This window comes from Triticum urartu, chromosome 7A, assembly GCF_056163025.1.
Source record: "Triticum urartu cultivar PI428250 chromosome 7A, HENAU_Tu73, whole genome shotgun sequence".
NCBI classification, from domain to species: Eukaryota; Viridiplantae; Streptophyta; class Magnoliopsida; order Poales; family Poaceae; genus Triticum; species Triticum urartu.
The window spans coordinates 52,445,233-52,462,090 of NC_141879.1; the positions used below are offsets into that span (position 1 = coordinate 52,445,233).

General features: G+C 47.3%; 1 pseudogene; it reads right to left on the minus strand.

The window, feature by feature from the left end:
* Nucleotides 1-10,971: 10,971 nt before the first annotated feature.
* On the minus strand, nucleotides 10,972-12,270 carry LOC147957635 (uncharacterized; annotated as a pseudogene).
* Between the last annotated feature and the right edge of the window lie 4,588 nt (nucleotides 12,271-16,858).

The window sequence follows — 16,858 nt, forward strand, 5'->3', positions numbered from 1 at the left end:
GAGAAAAGAGGGCCGACACAACAGGAATTCTGCCTAAGGAAGCAATTAAAACTGCGAACCCTTGGACTGGCTGTAGTGGAGAGGTCAAGGAAAAGACAGGCATCAAGACTAACCTGGCTCAGGGCGGGAGATGCATGAACGGCCTTCTTCCAAGCAAAGATGAATTCCATAAGGAGGAAGAACTTTATTCATTCTCTGCAAATGGAAACGAGTACAGCCACTACTCATGAGGAGAAGACAGCAATGTGATACCTCTTGGGCACTGCGTTGGTTTTCCCTTGAAGAGGAAAGGTTGATGTAGTAGAGCAGCGTAAGTATTTCCCTCAATTTTTGAGAACCAAGGTATCAATCCAGTAGGAGGCCACACACGAGTCCCTCACACCTACACAAACAAATAAACTCCTCGCAACCAACGCGACAAAGGGGTTGTCAATCCCTTCACGGTCACCTACGAGAGTGAGATCTGATAGATATGATAAGATAATATTTTTGGTATTTTTATGATAAAGAGAAATAAAGATGCAAGTAAAATAAATGGAAAAGCAAATAACTAAGTATTGGAAGATTAATATGATGGAAAATAGACCCAGGGGCCATAGGCTTCACTAGTGGCTTCTCTCGAGAGCATAAGTATAAAGGTAGGTGAACAAAATACTGTTGAGCAATTGACAGAATCGAGCATAGTTTTGAGAATATCTAGGTATGATCATGTATATAGGCATCACGTCCGAGACAAGTGGACCGACTCCTGCCTGCATCTACTACTACTACTCCACACATCGACCGCTATCCAGCATGCATCTAGAGTATTAAGTTCAAGACAACAGAGTAACGCTTTAAGCAAGATGACATGATGTAGAGAGATAAACTCATACAATATGATATAAACCTCATCTTGTTATCCTCGATAGCAACAATACAATACGTGCCTTGCTGCCCCTACTGTCACTGGGAAAGGACACCGCAAGATTGAACCCAAAGCTAAGCACTTCTACCATTGCAAGAAAGATCAATCTAGTAGACCAAACCAAATTGATAATTCGAAGAGACTTGCGAAGATAACCAATCATACATAAAAGAATTCAGAGAAGATTCAAATATTGTTCATAGATAAACTTGATCATAAACCCACAATTCATCGATCTCAACAAACACACCGTAAAAGAAGATTACATCGAATAGATCTCCACAAGAGAGGGGGAGAACTTTGTATTGAGATCCAAAAAGAGAGAAGATGCCATCTAGCTAATTACTATGGACCCGTAGGTCTGAAGTAAACTACTCACACTTCATCGGATGGGCTATGGTGTTGATCTAGAAGCCCTCCATGATCGGTGCCCCCGCCAGCGGAGCTCCGGAAAAGGCCCCAAGATGGGATCTCGTGGATACAGATAGTTACGGCGGTGGAATTAGGGTTTTAGCTCCGTATCTGGTAGTTTGGGGTACGTATGTATATATAGGAGGAAGGAGTACATCGGTGGAGCAACGTGGGCCCCATGAGGGTGGAGGGCGCGCCTGGGGGGGTAGCCGCGCCCCCTACCTCATGCCTTCCTGGTCGATTGCTTAACGTAGGGTCCATGTCCTCTGGATCATGTTCATTCCAAAAATCACTTTCCGGAAGGTTTCATTTCGTTTGGACTCCGTTTGATATTCTTTTTCTGCGAAACCATAAAATAGGCAAAAAAAAACAACAATTCTGGGCTGGGCCTCCGGTTAATAGGTTAGTCCAAAAAATAATATAAAAGTGTATAATAAAGCCCAATAATGTCCAAAACAGCATATAATATAGCATGGAACAATAAAAAAATTATAGATATGTTGGAGACGTATCACAATTGCTCACAATCACTTCGCTAACCTATTGGGAAAAAAGGAAGAAAGACAGTGCTCCATCAACTGGGAGGAGTTGGATATGCCAAATATGCAAAACGAGGGGCTGGACAATCCTTTCTTGGAACCTGAAGTCTGGGCTGCTATAATGGCATCTCCATCTGAGAAAGTGCCAGGGACGGACGGCTTCTCGGGAATTTTCTTTAGAGCTTGCTGGGGCACTATAAAAAATGATGTTATGGCAGTTTTTGATCACTTCTACAACCTAGCCGAAGGCAACTTTGCTGAAATCAACTCAGCTATGATCGCTCTCATTCCCAAGAAGGATGGGGCCACCAGAATGAATGATTTCGGGCCTATAAGCCTGATACATTCCATTGCAAAACTGATCACAAAAGTGTTATCCATGAGACTGGCGGCCGTCATCAATAAGTTTATCTCGCCTTTTAAAACGACCTTCCAGCGCGGGAGATGTATCCATGATAGCTATCTATACGTGCAGAATTCTGTTCGAACTCTTCATAGAAATAAAACTCCAGCGCTTCTTCTCAAGTTAGATATAGCTGGGGCCTTCAATAGCATAGCATGGGAATATCTTTTAGAGCTGCTTCAGATGTTGGGTTTCTCGGCCAGATGGAGGGATTGGATCGCACTGCTGCTGTCTTCTTCCACCTGGTCCTGCATCATCAACAGCGACCCAGGAGACATCATCATCCATCTTCGTGGACTCCGGCAAGGGGATCTCCTCTCGCCGCTGCTCTTCATTCTTTGCGTAGACCCTCTCCATCGCCTCCTGGATGCGGCCACTAGGGCGGGCGTGTTGAACCCCATCCCGGGCGCGGCGGCGAGGATGCGCACAAGCTTATACGCTGACGACGCCGTAATCTTCATCAACCCTGCACGACAAGAAGTGGACAGCCTTGTCGAACTGCTTCGGTTTTTCGGCGATGCTAAGGGGCTCCGGGTCAACCTTTCTAAATCTCTCGTGGCTCCTTGTAACGCCCTCGATGCGGCTATAGCTCCTACGTGTCGAGGCATGACTTAGAGGCATAACCGCATTGAAAGCAATGTCGCAAGTTAGGCCATCTTCACAACATCCCATGTAATATAGATAATAAAAGGGGAGATACATAGTTGGCTTACACTCGCCACGTCAATCAAAGTACATAAATAGCATTATATCAAACAAACACTCATGGCCCGACTATGGCACCAAAATAAAAGATAACCCAACATGCGACACGGTCCCGATCAGCCCAACTGGGCACCACTACTGATCATCAGGGAAAGACACATAGTATCGGCGTGAGTCCTCGTCGAACTCCCACTTGAGCTCAAGCGCGTCATCTGGAACGGTATCATCAGGCCCTGCATCTAGTTTGGAAGTAATCTGTGAACCACAGGGACTCAGCCCATGACAAGCTCTCACGGTCAATGAAGGAATAGACCTCCTCCCGAGACATTCCGATCAGACTCGGTATCTCGGTTCTATAAGACACTTCGACAAGTTAAAACAAATCCCGATAGGAGCTGCACATATCTCGTTCTCAGGGCACACTCAGATGAGCTCTCCATACAACTAAAACCAAACGTCGAGTTTCCCCGAGGGGGTGCTGCACAGGACTCTAGTTTGGACCAACACTCAGAGGAGCACTGGCCCAGGGGGGCTTAAAATAAGATGACCCTCGGGCTCCGGAAACCCAAGGGAAGAAGAGGCTAGGTGGCAAATGGTAAAACCAAGGTTGGGAATTGCTGGAAAAGCTTTAATCAAGGCGAACTATCAAGGGGTTCCCATTATCACCCAACCGCGTAAGGAACGCAAAATCCGGGAACATAACACCGATATGACGGAAACTAGGGCGGCAAGAGTGGAACAAAACACTAGGAGAGAGGCCGAGCCTTCCACCCTTTACCAAGTATATAGATGCATTAAGATAACAAGATAATATAATGATAACCCAACAAGTAAATAATGTTCCAAGAAGGAACGGTCTCCAATCTTCACCTGCAGCTAGCAACGCTATAAGAGGGGCTGAGCAAAGCGGTAACATAGCCAATCAACGGTTTGCTAGGACATGGTGGGTTAGAGGTTTGACATGGCAATTTGGGAGGCATGATAAGTAAGTGGTAGGCATCGTAGCATAGGCATAGCAAAAGAGCGAGCATCTAGCAAAGCAAAGATAGTAGTGATTTCGAGGGTATGATCATCTTGCCTGCAAAGTTGTCAGAGTTGACTGGATCCTCGAAAGCAAACTCAACGGGCTCCTCATTAGCGAACTCGTCTCCCGGCTCTACCTAAATAAGACAAACAAGCAAACGGAATGCAACCAACCACGTGCAAAGCTCAAACAGTATGATGCAAAGATAGTATGCTATGCGGGATGCAATATGCGATGCATATGCAAGATTTGACAAAGAATGCATGAACCTGGCCTCAACTTGGAAATACAAGTGTGCCACTGGAAAGGTGAGATGAAATCTCTTGAAAACGATATAAAGAACGCCGGAATCGGAGTTACGGTTTGGAAATGGCAAGCGATTCAAATATGACCACGTCCTGCGATTTACAGCAAGTAGCCATCTAAATGCAACAAGATGAACATGCTACAGCACCCAAACATGGCATCAAAATACATGGTAGGGATCCATTCATGATGCTTAACAAAAGACTAGCACTGAGCTATGGCCAAATCATCCATTAACAGGTTTAAACAAGCATGGCAAAAATGCATTTGACAAACAGATTTCAGACTTAGTGAAATAAACACTTGTCTGGAATTTCAGATCAGATAGCACTCTTTGGAGCATGAAAACTATATCCTACCGGACCTGAACATGGCAAAGTAAAGCATGGCATGGAGCTACTCAAAGAGCTTAACAAAAGTCCCTTAGTGACCTTGAGCCAAAAGGGATCGGAAAATACACTTGCAAGCATGTGAACATGGCAAAAACATAATCAGTTCTCAGACTTAGTGAAAACTGGAGCATGCAAAACAGATATCAAGTAGGCATGTTTACGAGCTCGATGCACTCACTACAGAGCAAGTCATGACAATCTAAGCATACATCCATCAAGAATACACATAATACAAGCTAGACATGGCAAGAACAATAGCATAGCATGCACGGACTAACAAGTAGACAATCTGCTCAGATTCACGAAATAGCAAAAATAGAGCTCGATTGACTAAATCTAGGGTGCTCCATAATTACAAACAAAGACATGGATGGATAGAGCACTACAAGATTAACAAAACACCCTTACTGATCATCCTCAAAAGAGGCGCGGATCACTAGGAAACAACATGAACATATGGCATAATGAGATAAACAGACCAAGGACTTAGTGGAAATGCTAAGTCCCTGAAATCAGCATTAACGAATGCTCCACTTTGCAAGCTTGTGCTAGTCACCACACACATCACAAAAATACATGGGTTGCACCCCTAGATAGATGGCAAAACATATAACAAAACACATGTAGAGCTCAGGGGCATATCATGCACACAATAATCATGGCAAAAATGACAAATATCTAATTGGAGCAGCAGATTTGACAATTATCTCAAATAGCACTCTTCCAACAGCATTTCGGACATCAAGATGAACTCAAATGAAAATGATGCAATGAGATGAAATGATGTGCTCTCTGAGACGAACATTTTGATATGCTATATGCCCAAAATGGAGCTACGGATGCACAGTTACGATGCAATGAACAGGGGTAAAATATCTAGGGTTTAAGGCAAAAGTCAACCGTGCAATTTTCCAGATCCAGATCCGGTGGCACGCGGATCGAGGTTGGCCGGATTTCACTGTAGCTCGCCGGAGGAGGAAGTAGGGACGCCGGATCCGCAGCGCCGGTGGCCGGAGGAGGAGGCGGACGGCGCGGCGTCGAGGAGGAAGACGCCAGGCGGCGCGGGCCGGCGATGGCCGCGGCGGCTCGGTGCGGCGCCGGCCGGAGGCAGCACCGGAGCTCACCGGCGATGGCGTCTGCGATGGCCGGCCGGGAGGAAGGAGGCGCGGGAGGATCCGGGCGGCCGGGCGCGGTGCGTGGGCCTCGGGGGCCGGCCTTGGGCCCAACGGGCCAACGACGGAGGGAGGCGGCCGGGCGAATGGGGAGGTGCCATGTGGCGGCGGCGGGCGCAGCGAACACGTCCGGCGCCGGCGGACATTGTCCGGCGCACGGAGGAAGAAGAGGGCTAGGGTTTCGGGGGGGGGGGGATCCGAATTTTCGGGAGTGGGTCTATATATAGACATAGGGGGAGTTAGGAGAGTCCAAATGAGGTGCGGTTTTCGGCCACGCGATCGTGGTCGAACGCTCTAGATGATGGAGAAGGTTTTGGTAGGTTTTGGGCCAAAATGGAGGGGTGTTGGGCTGCAACACACAAGACCTTTTCGGTCCCTCGGTTAACCGTTGGAGCATTAAACAAAGTCCAAATGGTACGAAACTTGACAGGCGGTCTACCGGTAGTAAACCAAGGCCGCTTGGCAAGTCTCGGTCCAATCCGGAAATGTTTAGTCCCCACACACGAAAGAAAGGTAGAAATGACCACCGGAGGAGAACGGAGCGCCGGAATGCAAAATGGACAACGGGGAAAATGCTCGAATACATGAGACGAACACGTATGCAAATGCAATGCACATGATGACATGATATGAGATGCATGACAACGACAACAACACACGGAGACAAAAACCCGAATCCGAGAAAATAAAATAACTTAAGGCCGGAAACGGCAAGAGTTGGATTACATATTGGGAAAATCATATCCGGGGTGTTACACTCCTATTAGGTGCGAAGACATAGATATAGATGACGTCCTTCAAAACTTTGGTGGCATAACGACGGCTTTCCAGATTAGATATCTAGGCCTCCCAGTTACGACTGGGCGTATTAGACTAGTACATGTTCAGGCTATTCTGGACAGGATCCGAGCTTGTCTCGCTGGCTGGAAGGGCAGATTAATGTCGTTGGCAGGGCGGTGTGTCCTGGTACGCTGTGTACTATCGGCCATGCCAACTTTTGCACTCACAGCCCTTCGAGTACCAAAGAAGTTCTACAAAGATGTAGACAAATCGCGTCGGCGCTTCCTCTGGGCAGGGGATGAAGAGGTGTCCGGCGGAAAGTGCAAAGTGGGCTGGAGCACGGTGACCACGTCCGAGCAGTATGGTGGCCTAGGCATTCATGATCTACCTCGATTTGCCGGGGCTCTACGTCTACGCTGGTTATGGCAATCCTGGAAGAATCTGGAAAGGCTCTGGGTTGCAACGGGCACGCCATGCGACACCACGGACAGGGCTCTGTTTGCTGCATCCACAGCGGTGACCATTGCTGATGGAGCGACGACATCATTCTGGATCTGCTCATGGCTGGGAGGTCGACAACTTTGCCAAGCGTTCCCCACTCTCTTTGCCAGATCCATCAGGAAGAACCGGTCGGTCAAAGACGCGCTGCACGACGACAGATGGATCCTAGACTTGAGGCGAGGTGACCCAGACGTCATTGCACCACATGTGGTGCAGCTTGCAAGGGAGATCAGGCAATCTGCTCTCACTCTCACACCTGAAACCGAAGACTGCATTGCGTGGAAGCTCAGCGCCTCAGGATGCTACTCAACAAGTTCAGCATACAATGCCCAATTCGGCAATAGGCAGCTTACCTCCTTCAAATCCATCATCTGGAAAGTCTGGGCGCCGGGCAAGATCAAGATGTATCTTTGGTTGCTGCACCTTGATAGACTATGGTGCAATGATCGTCTGCAAAGGAGAGGCTGGGAGAATGGATATTTTTGTCCGATGTGCATGCGCAACCTCGAGACTTCGGTACATCTATGCTGGGAGTGCCCGGTTGCACTGTAGGTCTGGCGCGCGGGGGCAACCTGGAATGGTTGTGCCTCTCTAGATCAAAGCTCCTGGAGCAGAGGAACAACAACAACGGACCGAGTGCAAAGAATTATCGCGGCAGTTGCACCTGGCCACAGGAAGGGTGTAAAAACCATTGTGGCGCTGATCTCCTGGCATATATGGTTAGAGCGCAACGCATGCACATTCAGAGGAAAGCAGGCAAACGCAAGGCACATCATTGAAGCTTGCAAGCGCGACATGGAACAATGGAGGATGGCCGGGGCAAAGTGCATAGAGCTACCCTTCGGGGAAGTGACGTCAAAGTATTCCCTTAAGGATCTTGGACTCGCAGTTCTTTTCTAGCTGCGGGGCAGTTGTAATTTCTATTCTCTGATCACTTGATCACCCTTTGTCACTCTCCCTCCTGCTCAAATCAATGAAATGCCGGCAACGCCGGCCGCTTCAAAAAACAGTCAGAAAGAAACCCTTTTCTTGGATGTGGAGACCATGTAACCCCACACGGCACCGTCGCAACACTCTGCAGTCCCGCTTCAGCATGTGTGTACTCAGATTCCACGTGACCTCGATGTTCGAATCGGAGAGCCGCACGCACGGGGCCAGGCCGCCAACCCTACAATATCCCCGGCCCGGACATGCAGTTCGGTCACCAACCAAGAATCCTGTGGCCAAGCAGATATGCTTGATGAGACCAGGGAGCTGATACTCGCAGCTTGACCTTTGCTTGATGTTGTCGAATTTGTTCCCAATGCCTTCCATTTCCATGAGTATTTTTCAAGGACATACAAATAAAAATATGCATGGTAATGTATCACATGGTTAGCGGCACATGAGGAAGGTATATATGGGCATCTGCCATCACATGGGCTGCAGGTCTCCAGCACGGTAGGTGAGCAGTATCTAAAATAAGTGGCAGAGTTGATGATCTGATATTGCGTAGCCACAAACTAGCTTACTATTAGAAATGGGCGCCTGACATATGCGGATGTTATTGGAAAAACTTGAGAAATTATGAATGACACATTTATGTTAATAGCATCAGCAAATTTTGGCACAGGTGGCATATCTCTGGAGAAATCCAGAGAAATAACACACCAAGAAAAATTACAGGAAACACTCCCAACAAAAGAAAATTGTAGAAAACTCCTTGGTCCTTGGAGCCACCAACATAATGACCAAACGCTTCAATTACCACTGTGGCTGGTAGAGAAAGTTGTGTTGTGAGCCACGGTGTGGCTCGTGAACAGCATCACACTAGTTGTTGTGGATTGTCGGGCGGTGAAAATCTCACCAAATTACAACACAGGTGGCATCTCGATGAAGAAATCCAGAGAGATAGCACACCAAGAGAAATTACAGGATACATCCTTAACATAGGAAGTTTGTAAAAAAACTATAAGAAATGTTCCGTTTGATCTGGAGTGTATGGTTGACACAAGCTGTCCACGAGGCGCTTGCACTTATGCAACAAACACCCGGCACAGACATCCAGGCACAGGGTTCTTGTTTCTCCTCTAACGAGTCTTCGAGAGCCCTCCTAGACTCCTCGCTAGCAGCCCCTCCCCTGTCTTCCCTGGCAAACCCCTTCCAGATTCCTCGACGAAAGCTCATCCCCTCAACCTCTCCCTTTCCTGGTGACTGCCGAAGTTGGGAGAGGATTCCTCCCTTTTATAGTTGCAGTTGCAGTTTGGGTCTTAATAAATCAGATTTGACTTTGAGCTCTCACATGTATTTATCATTTTAGATCGGTCGTACAGGTCCATCGGAGATGGAGACGATAGCAAAGGTCAATACCATGTATGAGTTTGTTCTATGTAGTTTGTTACTCAGTTTTCCCTTTTGTGGCTGCTGGCACTGGTTCTCAACCTCCACTATCCGGCCCTTTCTTCCATGCTAGCCATGTAGGCTCCCAGCAGCAGGACCGCCATGAGTGTATACCCGGGCGTTTCACGTGCGGAGGTTTTCTGCCAGTGGCGAGCTAATCATTCCCGGCGGCGTTGATGTCAAACTGCCAATACATATAGGACGAGAAGTATGTGTGTGTTGTATGTCTTCCAATTATCTTAATGTTCGATTAGGCATGTATTGGGATGAGCCTGACATTGTCTCTTATTCTGATTATTTGGCCTGAGGATTATAGGATAGAAAGGACAAGCAAGGTGGTTATTGTGTCTACTCCTATCTACTCCCTCCGTTCCTAAATACTTGTCTTTCTAGGCATTTCAACAAGTGACTACATACGGAGCAAAATGAGTGAATCTACACTCTAAAATATGTCTACATACATCCGTATATAGTAGTCATTTGAAATGTCTAGAAAGACAAGTATTTAGGAACGGAGGGAGTACCTTGTTTCATAGAAGTCGCGATAATTTCTAACAAAATATGTCTATTTGTAGTGAAATTAGTCATGGAGCATTCTTCAGTGAAGATTGATCTAGAACTAGGGTTTATATCAGCATTGTGCAATTTTTTGGTGTAACTGAACGGGTCGTGTCTGAAACATAGCCAAAAACACTATCACTGCCGCTACTGTTTTGCATGGAATTCTTGTTTGTTTGGGTGGTGCCGAACTTCCAACAGAAGACGAGTTGTCCTCTGGTAAAACAATGCCAAATTTGCATAGTTGTATGTTATTTAGGGTCTCTATTGCATATGGCCTGGACTTAGTCTCTGAATGTTTTGACATCACGTGGCAATGCATAGTCTCTGAATGTTTTGACATCACGTGGCAATGCATATTCAACTTAATCAAGCAGCCTACCATCTGATTCCCTACCCGTGAGCTGGTATATAAATAATCAAACCAGGGTTCAAGGCATTAGTTCCTATTATGTTTGTTTTTCCGACTATGAGGTAGTAAGTATTAGAATAGCGGCACCATAAATTATACTGCCTTAGAGCAACTCTAGCAGACCCTGCAAAATGCCGGCCCGCAAAACGCGTATGCAGTTCGTGTAAAACAGCTTTTGCGGGCTGGCACAGATGCAGACCCTCCAAACGGATCTGTAAAAAAAAATATTCGCGGAATATGCTTTTTTACGGGTCGGCTATGCGGGTTCTGCTCTTTGCGCCGCTGCATCCCCGCAAATCATCAGCCCGCAAATCTCAAATCCAACATAATTCAACAATAAAAAACAAACTGAATTATTCAAATCAAACATAAAACAATAACCATCCGCATTACAAATAAATATTCAAATCACCGTATCAAACTTAAAATAATGCAATACAAAACTTGTCATGAATACAAATACAAATGAATACAAAAATTAGTCATTGTCCAGCCCTTTGCCAATGGTGCTCAATGAGATCTTCCTGAAGTTGAAAGTGTGTGTCTGCATTTTCAATCTCCTTGTATGTGTGAAGAAAAGCTCTAATGCGGTTTGGGTCTCTAACTGGTTTGACACGGCTACCCACATTATCGTAAAAGAACTCTAAGTCCATTCCTCTCTCATCTTCAAGAATCATATTGTGCAGAATAACACAGCAAGTCATAATGTTCTTCAGGGTTTTCTTATCCCAAAAACGAGCAGGACGTCGGACAATAGCAAACCTAGATTGCAAAACACCGAATGCTCTTTCAATGTCTTTTCGGGCTGCCTCTTACACCCTTGCAAATTCACATTGTTTTTTTGTTTTGGGTTCTTTGATGCTCTTGATAAATGTGCACCAAGGAGGATATATACCATCTGCAAGATAGTACCCCTTTGTGTATTCATGCCCATTGGTAGTGTAGTTGCAAGCAGGAGCATCACCACTAGCAAGACTAGCAAACAAATGAGAGCATTGCAACACATTGATATCATTGAGTGTGCCGGGCATACCAAAAAAGCAATGCCAAATCCATAAATCCTCGGATGCTACGGCCTCTAGCACAATTGTTGCATCACGAGACTTGCCACAATACATTCCTTGCCAAGCCTTGGGGCAATTTTTCCAATTCCAATGCATACAATCAATGCTACCTAGCATCCCAGGCCAACCTCTTCTCTCATTAGCTGCCATCAATTTCTTTGTGTCATCTTCCTTTGGTGCCCGAAGATACTCGGGACCAAAGACACAGACGATCACTTTCGCAAATCTACGCACAGACTCAATTGTGCTATCTTCACCAATGCGAAGATACTCATCGGCATAGTCAGCCGGGACGCCATATGCAATCACCTGCATAGCTGCGGAGATTTTTTGACATGCACTAAATCCCTTTAAGCCCGCGGCATTCCTTCTCTGAGTGAAATACCGACAATTTGCCTCGCAAGCTTCAACAATTTTCACAAAAAGGGATCGGTGCATTCGGTACCTTCTGCGGAAGAGGTGTGCAGGATATGTAGGATTCTCCGAAAAATAATCTTGCATCAACATCTCATTTCCAAGATGGCGATTCCGCGGAATGCACAGACGCCCGACAGTAGATCCTAGCCTCCTCTTTCAGTACTCATCTTCATGCTCCTTCATGGCAAGCGCCATGACCAATGTTTGTTGCCGAAAGGTCGCAAGCATGGTTTCCACATCCGAGTTGTCTGAATCGGACGAATCAGATAGCAAGGACTTCTCGCACGGGGTCAACTCCATCTACACGCACGCCGGCGCGTCAATCTACTACACAGCTCGCGAAAATCATAAAAAGGGGACTAACCGGTGGCGAGTGATCCCGGGCGGTGACGAGGGTGGTGCGCTCGGCGGTGGTCGATCCAAGCGGCGGCGACGACTGGGGGCGGCTCTTCTCGCCGGATCCGGAGGGGCGGTGCAGCAGCTCGGCCCCGCGGAATGATTCCGCCCGCAGATATGGCCGGAATCGCCGGCGGCGGGTGGGCGGAAGCAAGGGCGGACGGCGGCGGAAGGAAGGAGGAAAAGAGCGTGGGCTGAAATGTCCCTCCCGCCAACTGCTTCTCTGTGATGCAGGGCACCGCAGCCGCGAGGAGGAAACCAGCGTTTTCCCGAGTTGGGGCCGGAAATTTTTCGCGCCCCCTAAAATTTTTTGCGGGGCGGGGCAGGATGCGGGGTCTGGTCGGGCAGGCTTTCCGGCCCGCACCCGTATTTTGACGGTTATTTTGCGGGTCGGGGACGGATGCGGGGTCTGCTAGTGTTGCTCTTATCTTCAAGTACATGGATACGGGCCTTAAGAAGTTCATCCATGGCCACCACCAGAATAATGATAGGATCCCCGACCACACCATCAAGTATCCCCTTCGTACTGTCACCAATCGTGGTCCTTTGTTTTTCATTGTGTTAATTTTGCACGCAAGGATTTTGGTTGGAAATTTGCCAATGGTGTTTGATTCGTTGATTGGTGAACTCGTGCTGTCGTGTGTGTAGATCCTGATGTACCAGCTCTGTAGGGGCATGGTAGAGAAGCAGTGCCCTGCATCGTGACCTCAAACTCTGAAGTAAAGTCACTTGTTTTTGGATGCCAGATTAAAATAATTTATCGGACTTTAGTTTTAGAATCATTTTCCATGAATAAGATTTATTCGGAACAGTGTTACAGCAAAACCGGAGTCAAGCTCTAGATATTATGGGGTCAGGTTACATTTGATAGTCATTTTCAGTGATAACAATGCCTTGCAATCAAAGATTGGCCATGAGTTTTAGTAACCATGTGAGATGCACTTTTAACTCTTATGACTCTTTGGCCTCACTTTGCACTTTGTACTTCTACTGCACAGAATTTTAGCGCATGCGTTCGTGGTAGCTACTAATCACCCCCAGCTTCGCAAGGAATGTTTAATCAGTGAAGATTGAGGTGTACGTGCGCTGTACTCCCGGCTACTTCGCATCTCAAGGGAAGTGAGCGAGTTTTGCAAGCAGCACCTTGCCGGGAAGTCCTGGGTGGATCGGGCCTATGTCCGTGCTACCTACTAATCTAGCAGCTTCTCTTCGTACGTGAGTCAGCCACTTCCTAGATTACTAGAATCATGCCAGGTTTGCAGGTTGCACCTTACTGGTAAGCAGGGGTCAGCTCGGGCCTGCGACGACGATGCCTTGAAGCCTCTGCCGGCGGATTGACAACAACAAGGCAGACGGCAAGTGACTACCCCCCGGAGATGACACAGGCAGCGGTCAAGCTATTGGAGGCGCCACAGGAGATGGATTCACAGATCTAGAGGCTGAGCAGGTGTGCTTGATGAAACCAATAAGATGATCATTCTAGCCCAACGTTGACTATATGTATTCAAAGAAGTTCCTGATATCTTCCAGTTCTATGAGTATAATTTATGAGAACCAAACATAAGTATGAGGCATTGCCTGTTTGTGTGAAAAGGTGGAAGCTACGTTAGTGGCATGCTCGAAGAGGAACATATATATAGACTTTTTTTTGTTGGCATAAGTATGTCAGTTAATAATACCTACCTACATCTTTAATTATAAGGTAGCACCATAAGAGTGAATTCCTTTTTATCCCCTAGTTTCCGTTTGTGAACCCATTCAGTATGTTTTCTAAACTTTTACTCCATTTAAGCTAACTTATGCCGCTAATTACTTTCCTATGTTTTTTCTCATCTGTTTTCTTGGACCCATGTTTCTGTCATGACTCTACACGCCACATCTGCTTGTTTCTCAGTTCAGTTTAGTTTTTTCTTTATTTAGGATGAGCCACACCGCGTCAGAACAACAGCCACCGGCCATCCTCTCGATCCAGCGTCCCGTGAGCGAGGGAGTGTAGTGTAAAGTCTGAGAAAAACCTTTAACTCGTACAGTCCGTCGAAATAGAGCCCTAACCTTCAAATCAGAGGCGGAACCAGGATTTCTCAAAGCCTAGGACTAAAATTAACTGACTAATTATAATGTCAAATACTACGCAATCAATGTGCATTATAAGTATGACAATAAATCACATTCAAGACGACATAAAAATTCATTATTATCACGAAAGGAAGATCCATAAAAGAAATAGTTTAATAAAGTGTATCATTGCAAACCTGGTTTGGTACCCAATTAGTGAAGACTTGCTTAATTCAAGGCCCTCGTTTCTTCACCAGCAATAGTAGAAGGACCTGGATCTGCAAACATAAAATCAAGACACTGGACATAAACTAAATCAATTGTTCGTATAAAGTATCTAATTTCCTGACAAACAATTTAATAAAATTGACTAAATAAATAAAACTCACTAAGTTTGGCTGGTATAAAGGAATTAGGGATAACCGAATTTGATGATACAGATTACATATTACCTGTGCAACACACTAGCACAAAGTGCGGTCCTGGGTGTGTGTACTTCAAATCAAAAATAGATTGCGAAGAACAAGAGGCGGGAGGCCAGGGCACTGGACCCGGCGGCCGGTGCGGCGGGGAATCGCCAATCGCGGGTTGACATGTTTTTTTTTCTTTCTTGATTAACTTGATCGACGAGCGATCAGGCTACAGATCGAAGCGTACCGTCGATTGGTTTTCTGTTCGATTGATGGAGTTGGGCTAATGGGTTGAAGCCTTGAAGGCCTGTACGTCTATGTGAAGCCTGGGGCTGGATTTGTATGTATCTCGGATTCTGAATTTTTTTCTACTATGTGTACAAGTGCTACTTGGGCCACGCCTGGGGCTACAGCCCCAGTTGCCCCAGGCCTAGTTTCGCCCCTGCTTCAAATTCCTGTAATTAACACCCTATACTTGCTAAAACATGAGTAATTGAGTATGCGTACTCTGCTGCAGTCGCAGTCTCTGCTTCAGTCGCAGTCTTGCAGATAAGGACACACACCTTCGATTCTTGATTAGGAGATGCATGCTCTGCTGCAGTCGCAGACTTGCAGATAAGCATGAGTAATTGAGTATGTCCACGGCCAGAAAGAAACTCTTTTCTTTGACGTCGAGACCATTAGGCATGGTCGCAATCCTCTGCAGTCCTGCTCAGATTCCGCGTGCCCTCCAAGTTTGAACCGGAGACCCACAAGCAGAGGGCAAGGCCGCAACGCTATTAAATCCTGGGCCCCGACGTGCAGTTCGGTCACCAAACAAGAAACCAGTGGCCAACCGGACGTGCTTGATGAAACCAAGATGCTCAGACTCGTAGCTCGATCTTAGAATGACGTTGTCGAATTTGTTCCCAATACCTTCCATTTCCATGAGTAATTTTTTTTGACGGAACCTCATCAGAGGGCCAGGAGCTCTGGCAATGCATTATAAAAGAATAAAGTTGATCCAGTTTATAAAAGAAACCGGATCGAAAACCTCACAAACTAGCCAGTTTATAAGGAAAAGCAAGCCGAAAACCGCACAAGCAATGAAGCCTTGTCGACCACACGACATAAGGCCACGATTGCAACAAACACACACCCCCGGCTCCGGAGCCGCGGCTCCGACATTCCCCGCCCGCTCACGAGCCATAGCACCGCATGGTTCGGGCGCCCTGTAGCCCTTGCTACACGAGACAACCATCCGCAGACCACGAACGTTGTGCCAAAACATTCGGGGCCGCCGCCTCGACTTCCCGCCAGACCAACCCCTCAGGTCGCGTCCAACCGGGCCGACGACCTCGCTACCCTTGCAGCACCAGGTCGCCACCCAAACCATGCAGAGCTGCAAACCTACCCCACAGAGCCGCCGTTGCATAGCCATCCGAGGCCGCCGCCTCGGCGTACTTCCACCGTCCGGAGCCGCCGCCCCGGCATCCACTGCCCTAACCATGACACAAACTTGCACAATTGTCATGAACCCACCACCCTACAAAGGTCAAGGATTCCAAGGCGGTGCCTTCAAGAAGGTAACAACATAAATGTCGCCACCGCCCGCACCGATGGAGCTTGGGTTTTCACCCGGAATCACATAACAATTGTGAATGTAGATGGATGAATCTCCACGATGAGGCCTTCAGGAAGGAATGCAATGCTCAAGAACGCCGCCATCATCGGCACCGACCAGAGAAGGTGCAAGACTTTCGCCCGGAGAACAACACTTGTGCAAGGAGCATTGCAGTCAACCACCAAATCCACCTGCACGACGCAACGGAGTACTACGTCGTGAATCACACCCCCGGCCACAACCACAACCACCTCAATCCCAGCCCTCTGCTACGCAACAGGAAGAAGCTGAGCAATCCAATACAGGGCCGGAGACCACCGTCGCGGCCCCGCCGCGCCGCCGTCCAAAAACTGCAGCTCACCGCCGCCACTACAGCTCCCCCAGCCGAGGGAGGGGACTCCAGCACCCAGTGTGCCCAGTAGCC